The sequence below is a fragment of the Equus caballus genome, chromosome 2, assembly GCF_041296265.1.
Source record: "Equus caballus isolate H_3958 breed thoroughbred chromosome 2, TB-T2T, whole genome shotgun sequence".
NCBI lineage: Eukaryota > Metazoa > Chordata > Mammalia > Perissodactyla > Equidae > Equus > Equus caballus.
The window spans coordinates 24,016,840-24,034,547 of NC_091685.1; the positions used below are offsets into that span (position 1 = coordinate 24,016,840).

Here is a 17,708-nt window from a genome sequence, read left to right on the forward strand (position 1 = left end):
AGGGGCTTTCCACTCAGCTCCCCGAGAAGTTGCTCCATCATTCTGTCTCACCACAACCATTTCCTTCTCTAAAAACTCCCTTCCCGGCAGGCCCTGAGACCAGCCAGCCTCTCAACACAGGGGACCCAGACTAGCTTCTTTAGCTGCGGCCACACCAGGCTCAGGAACGTCCCCAGGAGGCCCTCTTACTTCTGCCACTGTCACAGGCTGAGGGGGTGTGTGTGGGGGGGGGGGGGGCGGGTCGGCCTCAGGAAGGGCTGGGCCTGAAGCTACCAGCAGAGAGTAAAAGTAATATGCTCCCAGCCCTTGCAAAGCAGTTTATGTAGACAGCTCGCCTGGCCCTCACAGCCACCCCGTGCTGGGGGAGCAGTTACTGTCAATGGCCGTTTTACAGGTAAGGAAACCGAAAGCAGGGAAGGAGCCCAAGGTAACAGCTTTTCCGTTTGCCTCTGAGCGCTCTGCTCAGTGGTGTTGAGTATCAGGTTTCGGGTTTTGTTTTGCTTTCGGAGATTTTTTGGAGGTTGCCTGGGAAAGAGTTAAGATTCCCAAACGTGCCAAAGCGGAAGGGCTCCCGGGATGGGGTAACCGGAGCCGAGAAGGAGACGTGTCTTAGCGAAGGTTACACATTAAATGAACCAACTGGCTGGGGTCAGACGTGGGACGGGAAGCATCTCCCAGGCTTGCACCCCGACACCCGGGCGGCCGCCTCCCCTCCCTAAGGCCTCAGTTTCTCGGCTAAGTCGGGGGCCCTTCAGAGCTCACGCCTCGGGTGGGGCCGCAGACTGAGGGGGTCTTCATTTGCGGAAACCAGTTTGGTTCTGTGGGTGCATAGATTCCTGCCCCGCCTCCTTAGGCGCGGGTCACTCCCCCAGCCCCGGATGGCCATCGGGCCCCGTCCTGTCCCGCCCATACAGGCCCATCACTAGAGGCCTTGAAAGGCTCCGCCCCCAGCAACGCTCCTGCTGTGAGGGGCGGGGCCTCTCGTCCCAGCCCCGGGGAGGCGGGAGCCCGGCTCCCCCACCTGGGGAGGCCTACTTTGGGAGATGGAGGATTCGAGCTCCTTAGGAGAAAAGAGGGTTGGGCTGGTGGGCGGATGCCTGCCGCTACTGACTCATTCATGCATTCATCCATCCACGCGTTCGATCTCCACGGTGTTTATTCATCCATTCCTTCAACAAATTCCTACCCAGCACTTTCTAATTCTCTCACCCACACTTCCTGACAACCATAATCACGCTTTCTGCTGGACCCTGGGGACACAGAAATGAGCAAGGTGGACATGACCTCTGCCCTGGAGGAGTTTTAAGAGTGTAGGGGGCACAGCAGCGTGTATCTAATGCTTTAACAGACGGGTGGACGCGGGACAGCAGCAAGACAGGGAGTGGGAAGTGTGGGAGCAGCCAGGGAGGGCTTCAAGGGGCGTGGCATCGGACTGGATCAGGAAGCGGGCAGCAGTTGGCCAGGTGAAGAGTTAATAATAGTGACAACCCCATATAAGCTTTTTGCAGGCTTTTACTATGTGCTTTATTTCCATTAATTTTCATCTTTACCACAATCCTGGGAAGTAGATATTATCACCCCCATTTTACAGATGAGGAAACTGAGGCTCCAAGAGGTTAAATAAATTGTCCAAATAAATACAGAAGCCAGAATTTGAACCAGGTCTATCTCTAAATACAGTGCTAAGTTTAGACTTAGATTTAAGTTTAAAAATACAGGATGTTAATTGTAAAGACCTGGAGGCTACACCCAAAACAGTTGTAATGGCAGTCTCTGGGAGATGAGTTTACATTATTATACACTGACATACATTCGAATTATATATGAGACAAGAGATATCTATATATGTTAGACTTCATAATTATCCCTATGATACATTAGTTTTGTTTTCTCCAATTCTTTTTCTTCCTCCAGAAATGGAAATTGCTTGCGGGGTGGAGCTGTTAATCACAAAAATATAGGATGATTTTTTGAAAATCAGCCCATTTACAAATGACCATTCCTGGGGCCAGCCCCCTGGCCAAGTGGTTAAGTTCACATGCTCTGCTTTGGCAGCCCAGGGTTTCGTGGGTTCAGATCCCGGGTGGGGACCTAGCACCACTTGTCAAGCCATGCCGAGGCAGTGTCCCATGTGGCATGAGCCAGAAGGACCTACAGCTAGAATATACAACTATGTACTGGGGGGCTTTGGGGAGAAGAAGAAACCAAAAAAAATAAAAGAAGAAGAAGTTTGGCAACAGATGTTAGCTCAGGTGCCAATCTTAAAAAAAAAAAAGTAAAAATGACCATTACCACTGATTTTATTCCCTTTGTGTTTTCCTTACTGCATGTACTATCTTTGTAATTCAAAAGTAAACGTTAATTTTAAGAGATGAATTGCACACAGCAAGGACTCTGAGCAACCAGAGCTCAGGCAGTTCCTGAGAAAAAGGCCTGGGGGTTTGGGTTGACCTCAGACCAGAGTGAGTCAGCAAGTTGAAGTAGCTGCCAAACGCCAGGCAGCCAAGTAGAAACATGGGTCCCAGATGAGAGAAGGAAACCTCCCCTGCTTCTCAGGGCTGGTCAGACCTCGTGTGAGGCTCAGGCATGCTGGAGAGCCGCCTGCAGCCAGAGAGAGACCTAAGCACAGCTGAGGGACCTTGGAGAACAGGCACCTGGGAGGAGGTCTTCACAGTGCATGCAGAGCTGACATGCAGAGTTGGCATGCGGGTGGGCAGGGCTTGACCTGGGGCTTATCCTGCCTGGAGAAATAGAAAGGGGAGGCTAGAAGACCCCCTCATGAAAGGGCAGCTGTGTGGGTGACAGACTGCATTAGGAGACCTCCCTAATATGTACAGTGTTTGCAGGACATGAGGGGAGAGGGATACATACCCAACTCAACATCTCAGAATGTGCTAGAACTACCAATAGAAAAGAATAATGGTAACAATAATGAGAACCATTGTCAAGTGCTATTGTGTGCCAAGCTCCATATGCCTAGCACATTATATGTCATATAATATATATTATATGTATATTTTATATATATACATATGTATATATATGTATATACAAATGTATAATTTTATATATATACGTAGTGCCAGGCATAAAGAGCCTGATATATATATACATATATCACTGGCTTTCAAACTTGAGTGACACCAGAATTCTCTGGAAGGCTTCTTGCAACACAGATTGCAGCTCCCCACCCCAAGAGTCTCTGATTCAGAATGTCATGGGTGGGGGCTAATTCACAGGTGATGTTAATGTGGCTAGTCTGGGAACCACAGTTTGAGAACCACAATATACATTATCTTATTTATTTGTCACAACCAGCTTATGATAGAGGCTCTGTTATTATCCCCATTTTACAGATCAAAAACAAAACAAAACATATCATCTGAGGCTCCTCACAGAGATAAAATTACTGTTTACAGCTAGTTAAGTGGCAGGGCCTAGGTTTGAATCCAGGTCTTTCTGACTCCAAAGTTCATGCTTAACCAAAATAATCAGTTCTTTTTTTCAATTAATTGATAAATAGAAATCAAGATTCTATTCTTTGGTAACAAACTCGTAAATTGTTTCTTCAAGATATAAAATAAGAACAAAAATTTTGCTACCTAGAAAAGACTGGGGCAGGAGTTACCAGGATTCCAGGCGCCAAGAAACAGCAACGCCTTAGGGGAGAAGCCGGTGATGATTCAGCCCCTCCTCCCAGTCGGGAGGGGCCTTGGGTTATATCGTGCCCAGGATTTCTCAGCTCTTGCAGCTCCGGGATCTCCTGTTCTGGCTCTCTTCTGGGGCAGTAGCTCTTCCCTTTCTTATGATGCAATTTACCAAACACGTGTTGAGCATCTTGCTCAATAGAGCAAGGTAGGCTGAATAATGTCCACCCAAAGGAACAGGTCCTGATCCCCAGAACCTGGGAATGTTACCTTATATGGCAAAAGGGACACGTTTTAGATGTTATTAAGGATCTTAAAATGAGGAGATCATCTTGGATTACCAGGGTGGGCACGATGTAATCACAAGGGTCCTTGTAAGAGAGAAGGCAGTGTGAAGACAGAAGCAGAGAGAGAGTTGAAGATGCTGTGCTGCTGGCTTTGAAGATGGAGGAGGGGCCACAAGCCAAGGACTGCAGCTGTAGAAGCTGAGAAGGCAAGGAGATGGATTCTTCCCCAGAGCCCCCACAGGAAATGTGGCCCTGCCTGCACCTTGAGGTTAGCCAGTGAGACCCATTTTGAACTGCTGACCTCCAACAGTAAGACACAACCGTCTTCTTTTAAGCCACTAAGTTTATGGTAATAGCACAATAGGAAGCTGATTGTGCTGATTCCAGCAGCAATAGGAAACTGATACAAATGTAACTGCCAAAAATAGAAAACTGCCTCTGGTTGTCACATAAGTGTGTGAGCAAATAAATATCCACACATCCACATGCACACACTGCTTCTGGCTTGTGCACGCAGGGGAGCAGGTACACATGGATGCATAAGTGGCTTCTGGCCTTGAGAAGTGAGAGCACCTGTAGCCACCTAGCCCCGCACAGACCACTTCCAGTTTTAATTCCACAAGTAAGCAAGTGTGATTCATTCCTTCGGAAATCATTTACTGGGTACCGCTCTGTGCCCAGCCTGGGGCTGGATTTGGGTGCAAAGAGATGAGCCAAACAGATCTTCATGGGGCTTCTGGGGCGGGGTGGGAGACAGAAATTCAATACTCTTTCACATGCATATTATAGCAAGGGTGTCTCTGAAGGGGCTTCAGTTCTAAAGTCAGCACTCAGGTGGAAAGGGCATGTCATTCAAAATTACCTTTGAAAGCCCTTAAATTACCTGTAATGCACAGTCATTCTTTTGCACACTTAGGTCTGAGAACTAGGCTGAAGGAAGTAACTAGAGGAAAGGCTGTGTTGAGATATCTGGACATTGAAGCCGCTCTGCCTTTAAGAAAAAGACCCCACCTCTAAGGATGAATTGAGATTGGGCAGAGAATTCGGGAGTGCTCCTGGCTGCTGCAGGGGCGATTCCAATCTGCCTTTATATTAAGCATCTATCATCTTCACGCATGTTAAAAGGTTAGTTTGTTTTTGTAAGGATAACAGCAAATTCTGGAGTTGCATCTTTGGAGGTCAGTGGTTGGAGGATAAGTTCTAAAGTTGGTGTTAGTTAAATGTGCCTCTGATGTGAGTCCACAGGGCAAACCATGGTCAGTGCTATTATGGAAAAGAGCTGGACCCATGAGAATCTATGGTCAGGGGAACATGGGGGCCTTTCCAGAGGAAGTGACATGAATGGACACCTGAAGGACAAGAGGTCATTAACCAGGCAAGGCAACACAAGGGGAGAATATTCTGGGCACACAAATCACCCTAGAAAGTAGCTGGAGTTGAGGCCTTCTCTGTAGGCCCCAAAAGGTGACACTCACAGCCCCCTTGCTGCCCAGAGGAATGCTGGGACCCTCTGCCCTAACCCAGAGACTTCTAGTAGGTCCTTGTCTATGAACCCTGGTCCCTGTTCCATTTCTTGGAAAATGCTGGGGATTTCTTAAGACTTGAGATTTCTTGTTTATGCCTGGGGCAGTTTTTGTTTTCTGGAATGGTGTGGTGAGGCTTTTTAGGAAGGGTCCCAGAATCTGCTCTGCCATTGACTTGCTGTGTGACCTTGGGCCAGTCACTTCTCTCTGGGCCTTGATTTGTCCATCTGTAAAATGGGGGTTAGGGACAGAATGAACCCTTCCAGTCCTGATGCAGTCCCTCTGGGACTGTGGAGAAATAGTGCCCTATTTCAAATAGCGGTTTGAAACCCCAGGCTGTGGCTCTGGCTCTGAGTGTGAGTCCTGACTCCACTGTTTACTGGGACCTTGGGCAAGTCATTTCACTTCTCTGAGGCTCCGTCTCCTCATCTGTAAAACAGGGGCCTTTGTTCCCATCCCTCCGGATTGTACGAGGATTAAATGAGATCACAGACATAAAGCATTTGCTGGTGTGCCGAGCCCAGCAAATGGCAGCTGCTGTCCTTTTTTGTAATGGTTGTGAAACGGAACGTGTTAACTCTGCTAATTGCTGTGAGAGGCACCACCCTCAGGGTTTACCGTTCGTGCAGTCTCTGCAAGCAGCGTCAGAAGGTCCTCTGATGGGTGTTCAGGGAAACATCCAGAACTGGGGAGCTTCATTTTGGCACGAACTGAGGAAACTCCCCGTAGGGAAAAGTCTGCCGGGTAGGTGGTGGCTGCACTAACTTGTGGGTACAAAGATGATTCCCAGCCTGAGCGGCAGAGTGGGCCTGGGATGGAGTCTGGGTGGCCCAAATCAGCTCAGGGTGGGAAGGGAAATGTCCCTTGCCCTCAGCTGGTAGCCAGGGCCAGGACAGGCTGGGGCAGGATGGAAAGGAGGAAAACTGAGTCTTCCCTCCTCCATGGGCCCCTGGGCCCGGGCCCTGCCCCACCATCATTCTGATTCTGACCATCTGGTGTCTACTCATATTGCAGCTTGGACAGTCTGACTGCTTTTTATACAAGGGATGGGAAACTGAGTCCCAGAAAGGGGCAGCGACTTGCCCAAGATCACACAGCAAACCAGAACCAGAATCGAGCTCTCCAGGGCTCAGATCCAAGAATCTGACAGCATCAGGCAGCTTCCTTGACTCTGCCGAGTGAGGGAGTAGCTAGTTGTTGCCTGGCAACCTCAGCAGCCCCAGATGTTTTCTATCTCCACATTTCCATGGGAATCAGGCCACCCAGTGATAGTTGGGCTCAGACCTCAGAGAGAAAATGTCTCTGGCTTAAGGGGCAGGAGGGAGGAGCCTCCTTCTGTTGAGGCACTGACCCGGGCAAGGCACAGTCAGTTCCCCTCAGGGGCCTGGAGCTCCTCCCAGGCAGCCCAGGCCCGGCTATCTTTCTGGCTTAGGCACAGACTCACATGATTCCTTCTCTCCAGACAGAACTGAGCTGTGGGCTGTCATCAAGACAGCAGCAAGTGCTGGAGGAGGAAATCCTGCCAGGGCCTTTTAGTCACCATTGGGAGACACCTTAAGAGAGCAATTTGGAGCCACACCTGGGCCCAAACCCTGGCTCTGCCACTCACTGTCTATGTGACCTTAGTCAAGTCACTCTGCCTCTCTGAGTTGGTTCCCTCATCTATAAAATGGGGTTAATAATATCTACCTCTCAGGTCTATATAAGGAGTAAATGAAATCATAAATGTAAAGGATCAGGCATAGAAGTAGGTACTCAGTATTGATATCTGTATCAGTTAGCTTTCTCAATTGTAGACAAGAGTCCACTCTAGAAACGAGCCACAGAATCAGGCTGGGAGGCCACAGCCAGGAACAACATCCCCAGAATGCTACTCCAGTGGAGACCTGAGACCGCACCCCCCCGCCCCCACAGCTGCCAGCACACAGCACACTCACGGCAGCACACAGGGATGTTCTGCGGGCTCACTGCCATCTTGGCACCCCTTGCCCTTCTCCCTTCCCTTTTGGGATCCGACACAGGAGGACAGAAGTAGAGTCCTGGCTCGCATGGCTGGGCTGCTTAAGGAAAACAGCAGTGGCCAACACACACACAGGCACTACACACCAGGCACTGCCTTGAGTGCTTACAGCCCTTAGAGGGGGATATTATTATGAGGCCAGTTTGTAGATTTGGAAACCGAGGCAGAGAGAGATTTCCCTAACTTGCCTGAGATCACACAGCTAGTAAGTAGTGAAACCAGGACTGGAACCCATGAAGTCTGGCTCCAGAGCCCATGCTCTTAACTACTACCTCAGTTCCAAACGTCTTGAACTGGAACTCAGAATAAGGTACCTTGAGAAACAGTGTTATACAGGATGGGGAGGTTCTATCATAAATATGACTAGATGGATGGATGGACTTAATTAATTAATTCAACTAGTATACAGCACTTTCTATATTCTCTGCGATCAGTACTAACAAGACTAACATGGCCTCTGCCTATAAGGAGCTTAGGGCTAGTGGAGGAAACAAACAAGAAATAAGCAAACACCCAAATAAATAAAATAATCACAAATTATGATAAGAGTGATGAAGGAAGCACAAAGCATGGTATGAGAAAGGACAAGTGGAGTGGTGTCAGGGGTAGGGAGTACTCTCTCCTGGCTCATTCTGTCCCAGCCATACTGGCCCCATGCTGCTCTTTGAAACCACCAAGGACACTTAGGGATTTTGCATTGGCTTTTCCTCCTGCTTAGAAAAGATTTCCCCAGTTACCTACAAAGCGAACTCCTTCACCGCCTTAGGTTTTACATACATATCACCTCCTCAGCGAGGCTTTCCCTGACACCTCTATTTAACAGTGCCTCTCCCCTCCATCCCCACCAGCTCGCCTTATCCTCCTTACCCTGCTTAGCCCTTAGCACCTTCTCACATAATTTACTTACTGCGTTTACAATTTGTCTGCTCCCCCTTGTAGAAGGTAAGCACCAGGAGAGAGAGCAGGGATCCTTGTTCCATTCACTAAACAGTGTGTAGCAGGTAGTAGATGCTGAAAATATTTGTTGAATGAATGTAAATAACATCCCTGAGGTCACACAGCTGGGAAGCAGCATGGCTGTGATTTGAATCCAATTTTATTCGGCTCTAAAGCCAGAGAATCTTCTTCCTTGGGCTGTTGTGAGGCTCAAATGAGGTCACATGTGTCAGCCACTTAGCACAGTGCCTGGTACAAAGGTTAACGTACCATAAACGTGAGCTATCAGCATCATTATTATTATCGTTATTATTATTATTGAGGGGAGCCCCCTCCCTCCTCCTGGGCTCATTTTTCTATAATAGTTCCATAATAATTTCCATAATAGTTCACTCAGCTCTTTGGGGTGGGACTTCAAGCTTAACTTGAGCAGACACACTGACATGACCCGCAGGTAGGAAAAATGCAGGTGTCTCTGGCCAGCCCTAGTTGCACAGATCCCTGCCCACTGCAGGACCCAATCCTCTATGCGGCCTTGCCCACTTTGTAACTGACCTGAAATTGTTCTCCCACAATTGCAAACAACACAGACTTCCTGTGTTTTGAGAAAGGGGAAGTCCAGCCAGCAATTTACCTTAAGTCATTTGTTTCAAGAAGGAAGCCTGGGCAGCTGGCAGAAGGTAACAGAAGGAGGAGGGCTGCCAGAAGAGAGAAAGGATTTTAGAAGGAGTTCCACCAGCCCTCAGCCAACTACACTGAGCAAGTCCCCTCTCTTGCCTTAATTTTCTCATTTGGAAAATAGGTCAATGATCTTCACCTCACTTGTTTCTCTACATAGTACTAGTATCGATGAGTGCCTGTGGGTGAAGAGATGGGAATACCTAGCATGTGCAGCTGGGAGGACTTGGAATGGCATCAAAGTCCAGAAGTTACAAATACACAGATCCTGGATTCAAATCCTACCTCCATCACTTTCTAGCTATGTATCCCTGGGCAAGTAACAGAGTCTCTCAAAGTCTTGGTTTCTTTCCTATAAAATGGATTCTTGGTTTCCTCAGCTGTGAAATAATAGCTTATCTACTAAACTGGTTTTGAGGGTTGAGATATGCATATCAAGAGAGAAAGGACCTAGGCTCAGAGCAAGCTCTCGGGAATTGTGGCTCTTGTTTTTAATCCTCGATGACCTCTCACTTCCTCACATCTCCCCTGCGTGCTGTCTTGTCCAGTCCCAGCTGTGCTCAGGACAAAGCCCCATCTGAGATTGTTTCTAAGAGCCCTTCTCCCATATCTGTGAGGCCACAAATAATTGTTAAAATAGAGGATAATTTTATTTTACAAAAGTATTAAGTCCATGGTAGGAAAAAATATATATAAGCAAATAAGTAAAGAGAAGAAAATAGAGATTACACATAACTTCGCCACCCAGAGATAATCACTATTGACAGTTGGGAGACTTTCCTTCCTGATTTCTTTTTAATGAATGTGTAACAGGATGTTAAATGCAAGTTTCCTGTTGTTTTTGACTGTGGAGCAGAGGCAAAGAATGCCGAAGACCACCCTGGCAGGGCATGCTGAAGGATGGAGAAACCTGTTCTACAGGCATTAACCCATCACCCACATCTAGTCCTCATGGAGTGTGAGAGAGAGACAGACAGACAGACAGGCAGAGAGGAGAGATTGGTTGTGGAGGATTTCTTTTGGAGAGGATTGTTGATTATTGTTTGGTCCCCACTGCAACACCCCCTCCACCCCAGGAAGGAAAGGTGGCTGTGTGTCTCTTTCTCACTTAAGGATAGAGGGACTTGAAGGGAGCCACTTGGTGAGTTTGAGACATGCTTCAGGGGTCAGGGGAGCAAGGAGAAAGGCAAGTCTAAGGCAATGGCCCACTCCTCCATCACTTGCACTTACAGACAGCATATCATGCTGAATTATAAATGTCAATTGAGTTGTCTGCCTCCCCAACTTGACCTGGAAATGTCTGTTTCAGAAAGCCTGGATCATGTATCCCCTGCCCCTGCAGAAGGCCAGGCACTTAGATGCTTGATAAATGGTCTGGTGAATGAAGGGAAGGCTGAAGAAGCCATGGAATAGAAAGCAGAAAGAACGAGGATTTTAGAACCGCACAGATCTAAATTCAAATCCTGCCTCTGCCACTTTCTAGCTGTGTCCCCCTTGGGGAAGTCACGTCACCTCTCTAACCTCATTTTTCTCACATGTAAACAAGGATAATTTGTGTATCTGTTCTGCAGAGTTTTGAATTAAATGAGATCAAGCACTGGCACATAGTAGGTGTTCCAGCAAGGACGAATGAATGAAGACACGGTAGTGTTGGAAACTCTGCAAACTGACTGGGTCGCCTGAGAATTTTCTGTCTGAACTGATACAGTTCTAGAATTTCCAGATCCTGGTTTCCTTCTTTGCTCCTTCCTCAGTCCCTATCATCATCATTATCATCATCATCATCACCATCATCATCATCATCATCTTTATAGCGGCAATAACAGCTGCTCTTTATATGACAATTTACAGAAATTCCATGGCCTAGTCTCATGTAAATCTCACAATAATCCTGTGAGGTCTGTATCATAACCCCCATTTAACAAATGAGGGAACTAAGGCCCAGAGACGGTGAATGATTTGCCCAATGGGCACAAAGATCTGAGACCTGAGGGCACTGCTTTTGGCCTTCCTTAAATAAATTGATTTAACATGTACTCAGCACTCCTTGTGTGCCAGGCCCTTGAAGTTATCAGCATGGCTCCTGCGCCCTTAAAAATGAGTGGGGAGGACAGACATGCAAGTCAAAACAATACCTATCATTCTGCATGGTAAGTGCTGTCCATGAAAACCCCAGACAATATGATCATTTTCTCTGTTGGGGGCAATTGGCCGGAGAGCAGGTCCAGTCCACTATTTTCTATCTCTGTGCCTTTGGGCAAGTCACTTCACCTCTCTGGGCCTTAATTTCTTCACCTGTAACATAGGGATTATAATAATAGTACCTCTCTCATACAGTCACTGCAGGGATAGCAGAGAGAATGTATGTCTGTAGCACAGTGGCTGGCACATGCAAGCACTCAGTACATTGCAGCTGGTTCTTCATTATTGTAACCTAGATGTCAGCCAGGGGCCTCCTGACTCCTTGAGATCTCCGCGGGGATGAGCCCAAGCACCCATCCCAAACCCCTTCCAAGATTACTGTAAATTCCTGGGAGGTTTTATTTCTCCTGCTTCAGCCTGCACTGTCTTTGGTCAGCACTATACCAAAACAGATGTAAAACTTGGCCCCTTCAGCCATTTCCACAAACACCCTAGTCAGGGCAGCCTCCGGGAGTATAGGAAACTTTTTTGAAGATTTCGAGGGATGGGAGACAGAGGAGGAGATCACATCATAGCTACAAAAAACCTCAAGGTGAACCAAAATGCCCTGGTTCCCCAGACAGCCTCAGCCGGCTCTTCTGCTTCCCTCAACACTATCCCCAGCCACTCAGCTGTGGGCCAGTCCCCATCTCCTGGTAATGGACGTCTGCCATTGTTTGGCTATTGTCTGCACTCTCTCTTCCTAAGGAGCTCTCCAATTTCCCTTCCAAGGTTATCCCACTGTGTGAAGCCTTAGGGGATGGGGAGGTTGGCTTCCCCTCCTGTCTCCTCTTCACTTCCCCACCCCCACCCCACAAGTCAAAGCACTACAGGGCCCCTCTCTGGCCTCCAGGTAGCCCCACAAGGATGGGAGGAAACGCTCACTGTCATTCATGGAAGTTGATGCTGGGGGGCGGGGGAGAGGGGGCTGGCTGGCTTCCAAATCTAGGTGGTCTTCTTGGCTGCCTCTACAACAGCTGCTTCTCAGAGCTTCAAGACGGCACCTTCGCCCTCAACAGTTTTTCAAAGTTTTTTCCCAGTGAAAGCCATCCTCTTTCCTAATGAGCTGCATGTGATCTGCAGGGATGTTTAAAACAACCAAATCAACATTTAAAAATTGAGAGATTACACATAAAAATCCGGATTTGTGGTTTTTCTTGTAAACTCAGAAAATCTGGCATTATAGAACCCACGTTCCCCAAAAGGAGCATGTTGGCCTGAAGAGAGAGCAGGGTCCCTGCTCTTTAGACAAGTCTTTCTTTTTTTTTCTTTTTTTACAATTTTTATTTTTATTATTTTATTTTTCTCCACACAGTCCCCCGGTACATAGTTGTATATCCTAGTTGTGAATGCCTCTGGTTGTGCTATGTGAGATGCCGCCTCAGCATGGCCTGATGAGTGGTGCTAGGTCTGCGCCCAGGATCCGAACCGCCAAAACCCTGGGCAGCCCAAGCACAGCGAGCAAACGTAACCCCTCCGCATGGGCCACCCCAGACAGGTTTTTCTTAGGCCCCTGCCCCTCCACCTTATTTATTTCTCCAACTTGACTCCTGTAGGTTTTCAACTTTGTGACCTTCGCTAAGAGGCATTTCACTGCCAGTTCCCACCCCCTGTTGCATTATTATAATAAAGTTGGGTCTACGAATGAATTTGCTAAGCTCACAAAGGGCACCCTCCGCAGAAGGTATAGCAACAGCCATCACTTCAGTATGCAAGTGATGGCTGTTCCTGGAAGGGTAAGGGGCCCAAAGGGACTGGGTCTCTGGTGCAAGAAGGCAGTGGGGCTGAAAAAGGTTAAGCTGGGGCTTGGGTATGAAGGGCCTTCATGCTCTCTTATAGGGCATTGGGGCTAGTGTGGGGTTTGAAGCAGGGCGACCCAGCAAGAGGTGTGCATACGAGAAATGTGGCTGGGAAGCTCGTGGGGCGGGATACATGGAAACCCTCCCCTCCCCCGCTGTCCCCGCAGGAAGCCCAGCAAGAGGCTGGGGCAGTCTTCCAGGAAGGCCAGGGATGCTGCAGCCGGACGCGTGGCAGCGGCGGTGGGAATGGCTGGGAGGACGGCAAGGGAGGGATCCCGGAGGCAGCCTCGCCGACAGTGGGTAAGCTCGACCTTGACGGAAAACACTGCGGCTGCAATTCGCTCGCCTCTCCTCTCCTCCCTCGCGCTGCAGCGGACTGCGGCGGAATTCCCGGCCCCTCGCCGGAGCGCCCCCAGCGCAGCTGCGGCATGCGACGGGCGGGGGCGGGATGGCGAGGTGGCAGGATGGCGGGGATGCCCGTCTTCCCTGGAAGGCTGGGGAGGGGAGGGAAAGGGAAACTCGTCACGTGGCGCTGCCCGATTGGCGGCTCCAAGCAGCCCGGGCTGCTCGGGTTTCCAGGCACGGAGCAGGCCCCTCCCCTCGTTCGGGCACTCGGGCGTGGGGGGCGGGGAGTGGGGGCGCTGACCCAGCGCCGAGCAGGGTAGGGTGAGGGTCTTGCTTTCTCCGCAGCGTGTGTCGCTGCCAGGTTCCGGGCTGCTAGCCAGGGTCTTCACTGCAGCTTGGGAGGTCTGATTATTGTCTCCATGAACACATCCCTTCTCCGCTTCTCTTCTGCCTTCCCCCACCTGTCCCTCTTATACGGTGCTACGAGAGGCCAGCTTTGTTTGGTCTGTCTGAAGCAGGTTTCTGTTAACTTGCCACAATTTTGCAGTTTTGGGCAAATTAATTAACCTGGCTGGAGGTGGGGAAGATCAAACCAGAAATCCAACCGGCATCTTAAGCCTCACACATCCAAACTGACCTTATTATCTCCCCAAACTGCTCCTTCTTTCGGTCCCCATATCTGTTTTCAGTAGAAACCCAATAGCCATCTCCATCTCACTGTATGACAAGTCTTATTAAATTTACTCCAAATATTTCTTAAACCTCAGTATCCAGTATTTGCCCTTAGCATTTATCCTGATTTGTAACTATGTTTATTTGTGATTGTTTTTGTATCCTTTTTCCCACTGAACTATAAGCTCCGGGAACAGGGATCTTGTCTATTTCGCTCACAGCTGTATCACCAACACAGTACCAGTCGCATAGTAGGTGCTTAATAAATGTTAATAGAATGAACAGATAGATGCATAGCAAGTCCTACACTAGGTATCAAAGTGGTCACAGATTTTAAGATGAAACATGCAGTTCTATCCTCAAGAAGTCATCTATCCAACAAACATCCCTGAGGCCTTCTCTACGCCAGGCCCTGGGAGGGGCCAGTGCACAAGATGAGTAAGACTCCACATCTACCTTCCCCCTTCATCTAGGGGGAACACACTAACCTAGACAATAAGACTCTGCGGTATTGGAGAGGTCAGGGAGGTGGGTGGTACTTCTCCACCTCTGGAGTCCAGGATTTGGGATCCGATGATCTGGCTTCCCAGACCAGCTTGGCCACCTTCTGGCTGTGTGACCGCAAACCTCCTCTCTCTCTCTCTGAGGCTCCATCTTGTCATCTGAAAAATAGGAATAACAATACCATCTCAAAGGGCTGAGAGATATGAATGAGACAAATGAAAGCACCAACTGCCAGGTTTTACAACAATGTTGAGTGTAGATGTGTGACCGTACCTTCTGGTTTGCCTGGAACAGATCGATTAACACTTGTTGAAGCACAGCAATCAATAACAGCATTCCCGGGGCTGGCCCTGTGGCGTAGCAGTTAAGTTCAGCATGCTCCACTTTGGCAGCCTGGGCTCGGTTCCTGGGCACGGACCTACACCACTCATCAGAGGCCATGCTGTGGTGGCAGCCCACATACAACATAAAGGAAGATTGGCACAGATGTTAGCTTATGGTGAATCTTCCTCAGCAAAAAAAAAAAAAAAAAAAAAAAAGCATTCCCTTTCATTCTTAAAAGTGTTCTGGGTTCAGGGGCTGGCCCCGTGGCCGAGTGGTTAAGTTCGCGCGCTCTGCTGCAGGCGGCCCAGTGTTTCGTCGGTTCGAATCCTGGGTGCGGACATGGCACTGCTCGTCAGACCATGCTGAGGCAGCATCCCACATGCCACAACTAGAGGAACCCACAACGAAGAATACACAACTATGTACTGGGGGGCTTTGGGGAGAAAAAGGAAAAAAAATAAAATAAAATCTTAAAAAAAAAAAGTGTTCTGGGTTTGGATAGTAAATTATGTGGTCATCCTAGTAACAGGTGTGACACAGAGTTATCTACATTGTGCCCTGGGGACACAAAGGAGGAAGGGAGGTGGGTCTGACTGTAGAAAGGGGGGTGGTGACCATGGAAATGAGACAGGAAGTATGCATGGGATGACACCAAGTAGAGAGGGATAGGAAAGGCACAACACACAGAGGTACCAGCATTTGCAAAGAAGCACAGTTTGATAAATCTGAGCATGTTTAGATAACATCAAGAAGCCCAAATGGCTGTATTGCCAGATGCATGGAGATGAGGCTGGCAGTGGAAAATGTAGAAAGTTTTGAGTAGGGGTTGACATGAGCCGCTGGCTTCACAAAAGAGACCAGTTGAAGAGCTGGGGCCAAAGTCTAGGCAAAGCAGATAATGAGGCCGGAACCAGAGTGAGGTTCCATAAGCACTTTGGAGGCAAATGGGACTTGGACTTTGGGGTCGGAGGACAGGTCAGAGGCAGGAGGATTTCCAGGTGGATAGGGAGGCCATTCACTGAGGCAGGTGGGGAGGAGGAAGGCCCAGGAGACCCAGGAACAGGAGGCAACCCAGATTGGACTGACCAGGCCCAGTGGCATTCACCACTCCTGATCCAGAGGGAAAAGGTAGGGGTAACAAGAAGTAGAGTTCACTCCTGAGGCTAGAGGAAGGAGCTGGGGCCCAGTCAGTATTCAGGTGAAATCTGATCAAGAATAGCTTTCAGGGGCCAGTCCTGTGGCCTAATGGTTAAGTTCAATGTGCTCCACTTCGGCATCCTGGGTTCAGTTCCCAAGTGTGGACCTAACTACTCATTGGTGGCCATGCTGTGGCAGAGACCCGCATACAAAATAGAGGAAGACTGGCACAGATGTTGGCTCAGGGCAAATCTTCCTCAGCAAAAAAAAAAAAAAAAAAAACTTTCAGAGCAGCCTTGAAAGGCAAGAGAAAGCTCAAAAGTAGAACCTCAAGCAAAGAGCAAGCAGGTTTTGCAGGCTAACTTCATTGTACATTGGCTCTCCTTGATCAAAATGTTCCCACAATGCCCCACTACCTAACAGAATATAGGGTGAGGTCCTCAGCTTGGTGTTCAAGGCTCCTGGTGACTTGGCCCTAATCTATCTCTGGTGAACTTTTCATATTTCACCTGCTCATGTTTGGCTCTTCCCTTCATGTGAAAACAGAAGAATTGCTCCTCCCCCTGGCCCAACCACAAGTGGGCACTATCAATCATGGCATCCCATCCCCCATGACCAAGGGCCCAGTTACCATAGAACTTGTCCCAAAGGGTTACAGGAGTAATAATATAGAACCTTTCCATTCCCTCTTCTCTCTCACATCCATTCAAACATTCTTTGCTCCTGTCACATCCTGCTGCTCACACTTCCTCAGACTGATCATGCGTTCGTACCCCTAAGCCTTTCCTCCAGGCTCCTTCAGTTTGGAATGTCCTTTCCTCTTCTTACAACTTGTCAACCCCTACTCACCCTTTGAGACTCAGCTCAAAGGGCTCTTCCTCAGGAAAGCCATCCCTGACCACCCTGAGCAAGGCTTGCCAGGCCCTCCTCTGGCCTGTCACAGCTGTTTGTACATGTCCTCATTACCTAGTATCCCAATGACCTGCTTTCTTGTCTGTAACCCCCATCGGACTATGTTTTTCATCTCCATGACCCTAGTGGCTGGCAAAGGGCCTGCCACAAAGTAAGTATAACAAATGTTTACTGAATGAGTGCAGATGAGTGAGAGTCCTTCTCTCTCTCATGCCATCTCCCTGAGTCACTACTCAGTTTTTATCAAGTGGAGACACAGAAAATTAAGTGGAAAGAACTGCTTTAGTGCCTTGATTCAAGGGTGATGGGTTCGGGGAAGAAGAAAACCCAGTAGAAACAAAGCCATTGCAAAGTCAAATGGCATTTATGAGAGGTCAGTTTTCTGCCAAAGCACTGATGGTGGCAGCTTTGAGCTGAGGCAGAGTTTGTTTGGGAGCCGGAGCCAAGACAAGCAAACACGCGGTGTGTTGAGCTTTTCAGCAAGCTAGGATTCTGACAGCTGTTTCTGTCAGCTGCACAGGGAGAAGCATCTAAAAGCCATCTGGGTCTGCCTGGAATCAGGAGTCCCCATTTCTTTCAGCACAATGTAACTTAAGGAACAAGGCAGCCCTCTCCCCCACCCTTCATCCCCACCAGAGGCACACACCTCCTGGGAGAGGGCTCTGTAACTGATCAGGACATTGGGCACAGAGAACAGAGTCAAAATTGACTAGAGAGAACTGTGGCTGAGTTAATACTGCTTA

The 17,708-nt window shown here is 48.7% G+C and overlaps 2 long non-coding RNA genes across 2 annotated transcripts; one reads left to right on the forward strand and one right to left on the reverse strand.

The window, feature by feature from the left end:
• Positions 1-259: 259 nt before the first annotated feature.
• Positions 260-15,359, forward strand: LOC102149311 (uncharacterized). Its single transcript, XR_001380136.3, has 3 exons — positions 260-394; positions 13,239-13,371; positions 15,216-15,359. It is a non-coding gene; the product is annotated as an uncharacterized lncRNA (long non-coding RNA).
• Positions 13,366-15,034, reverse strand: LOC138920616 (uncharacterized). Its single transcript, XR_011432082.1, has 3 exons — positions 14,866-15,034; positions 14,577-14,750; positions 13,366-13,565 (listed from the first exon to the last, which is right to left on the reverse strand). It is a non-coding gene; the product is annotated as an uncharacterized lncRNA (long non-coding RNA).
• Positions 15,360-17,708: the final 2,349 nt, after the last annotated feature.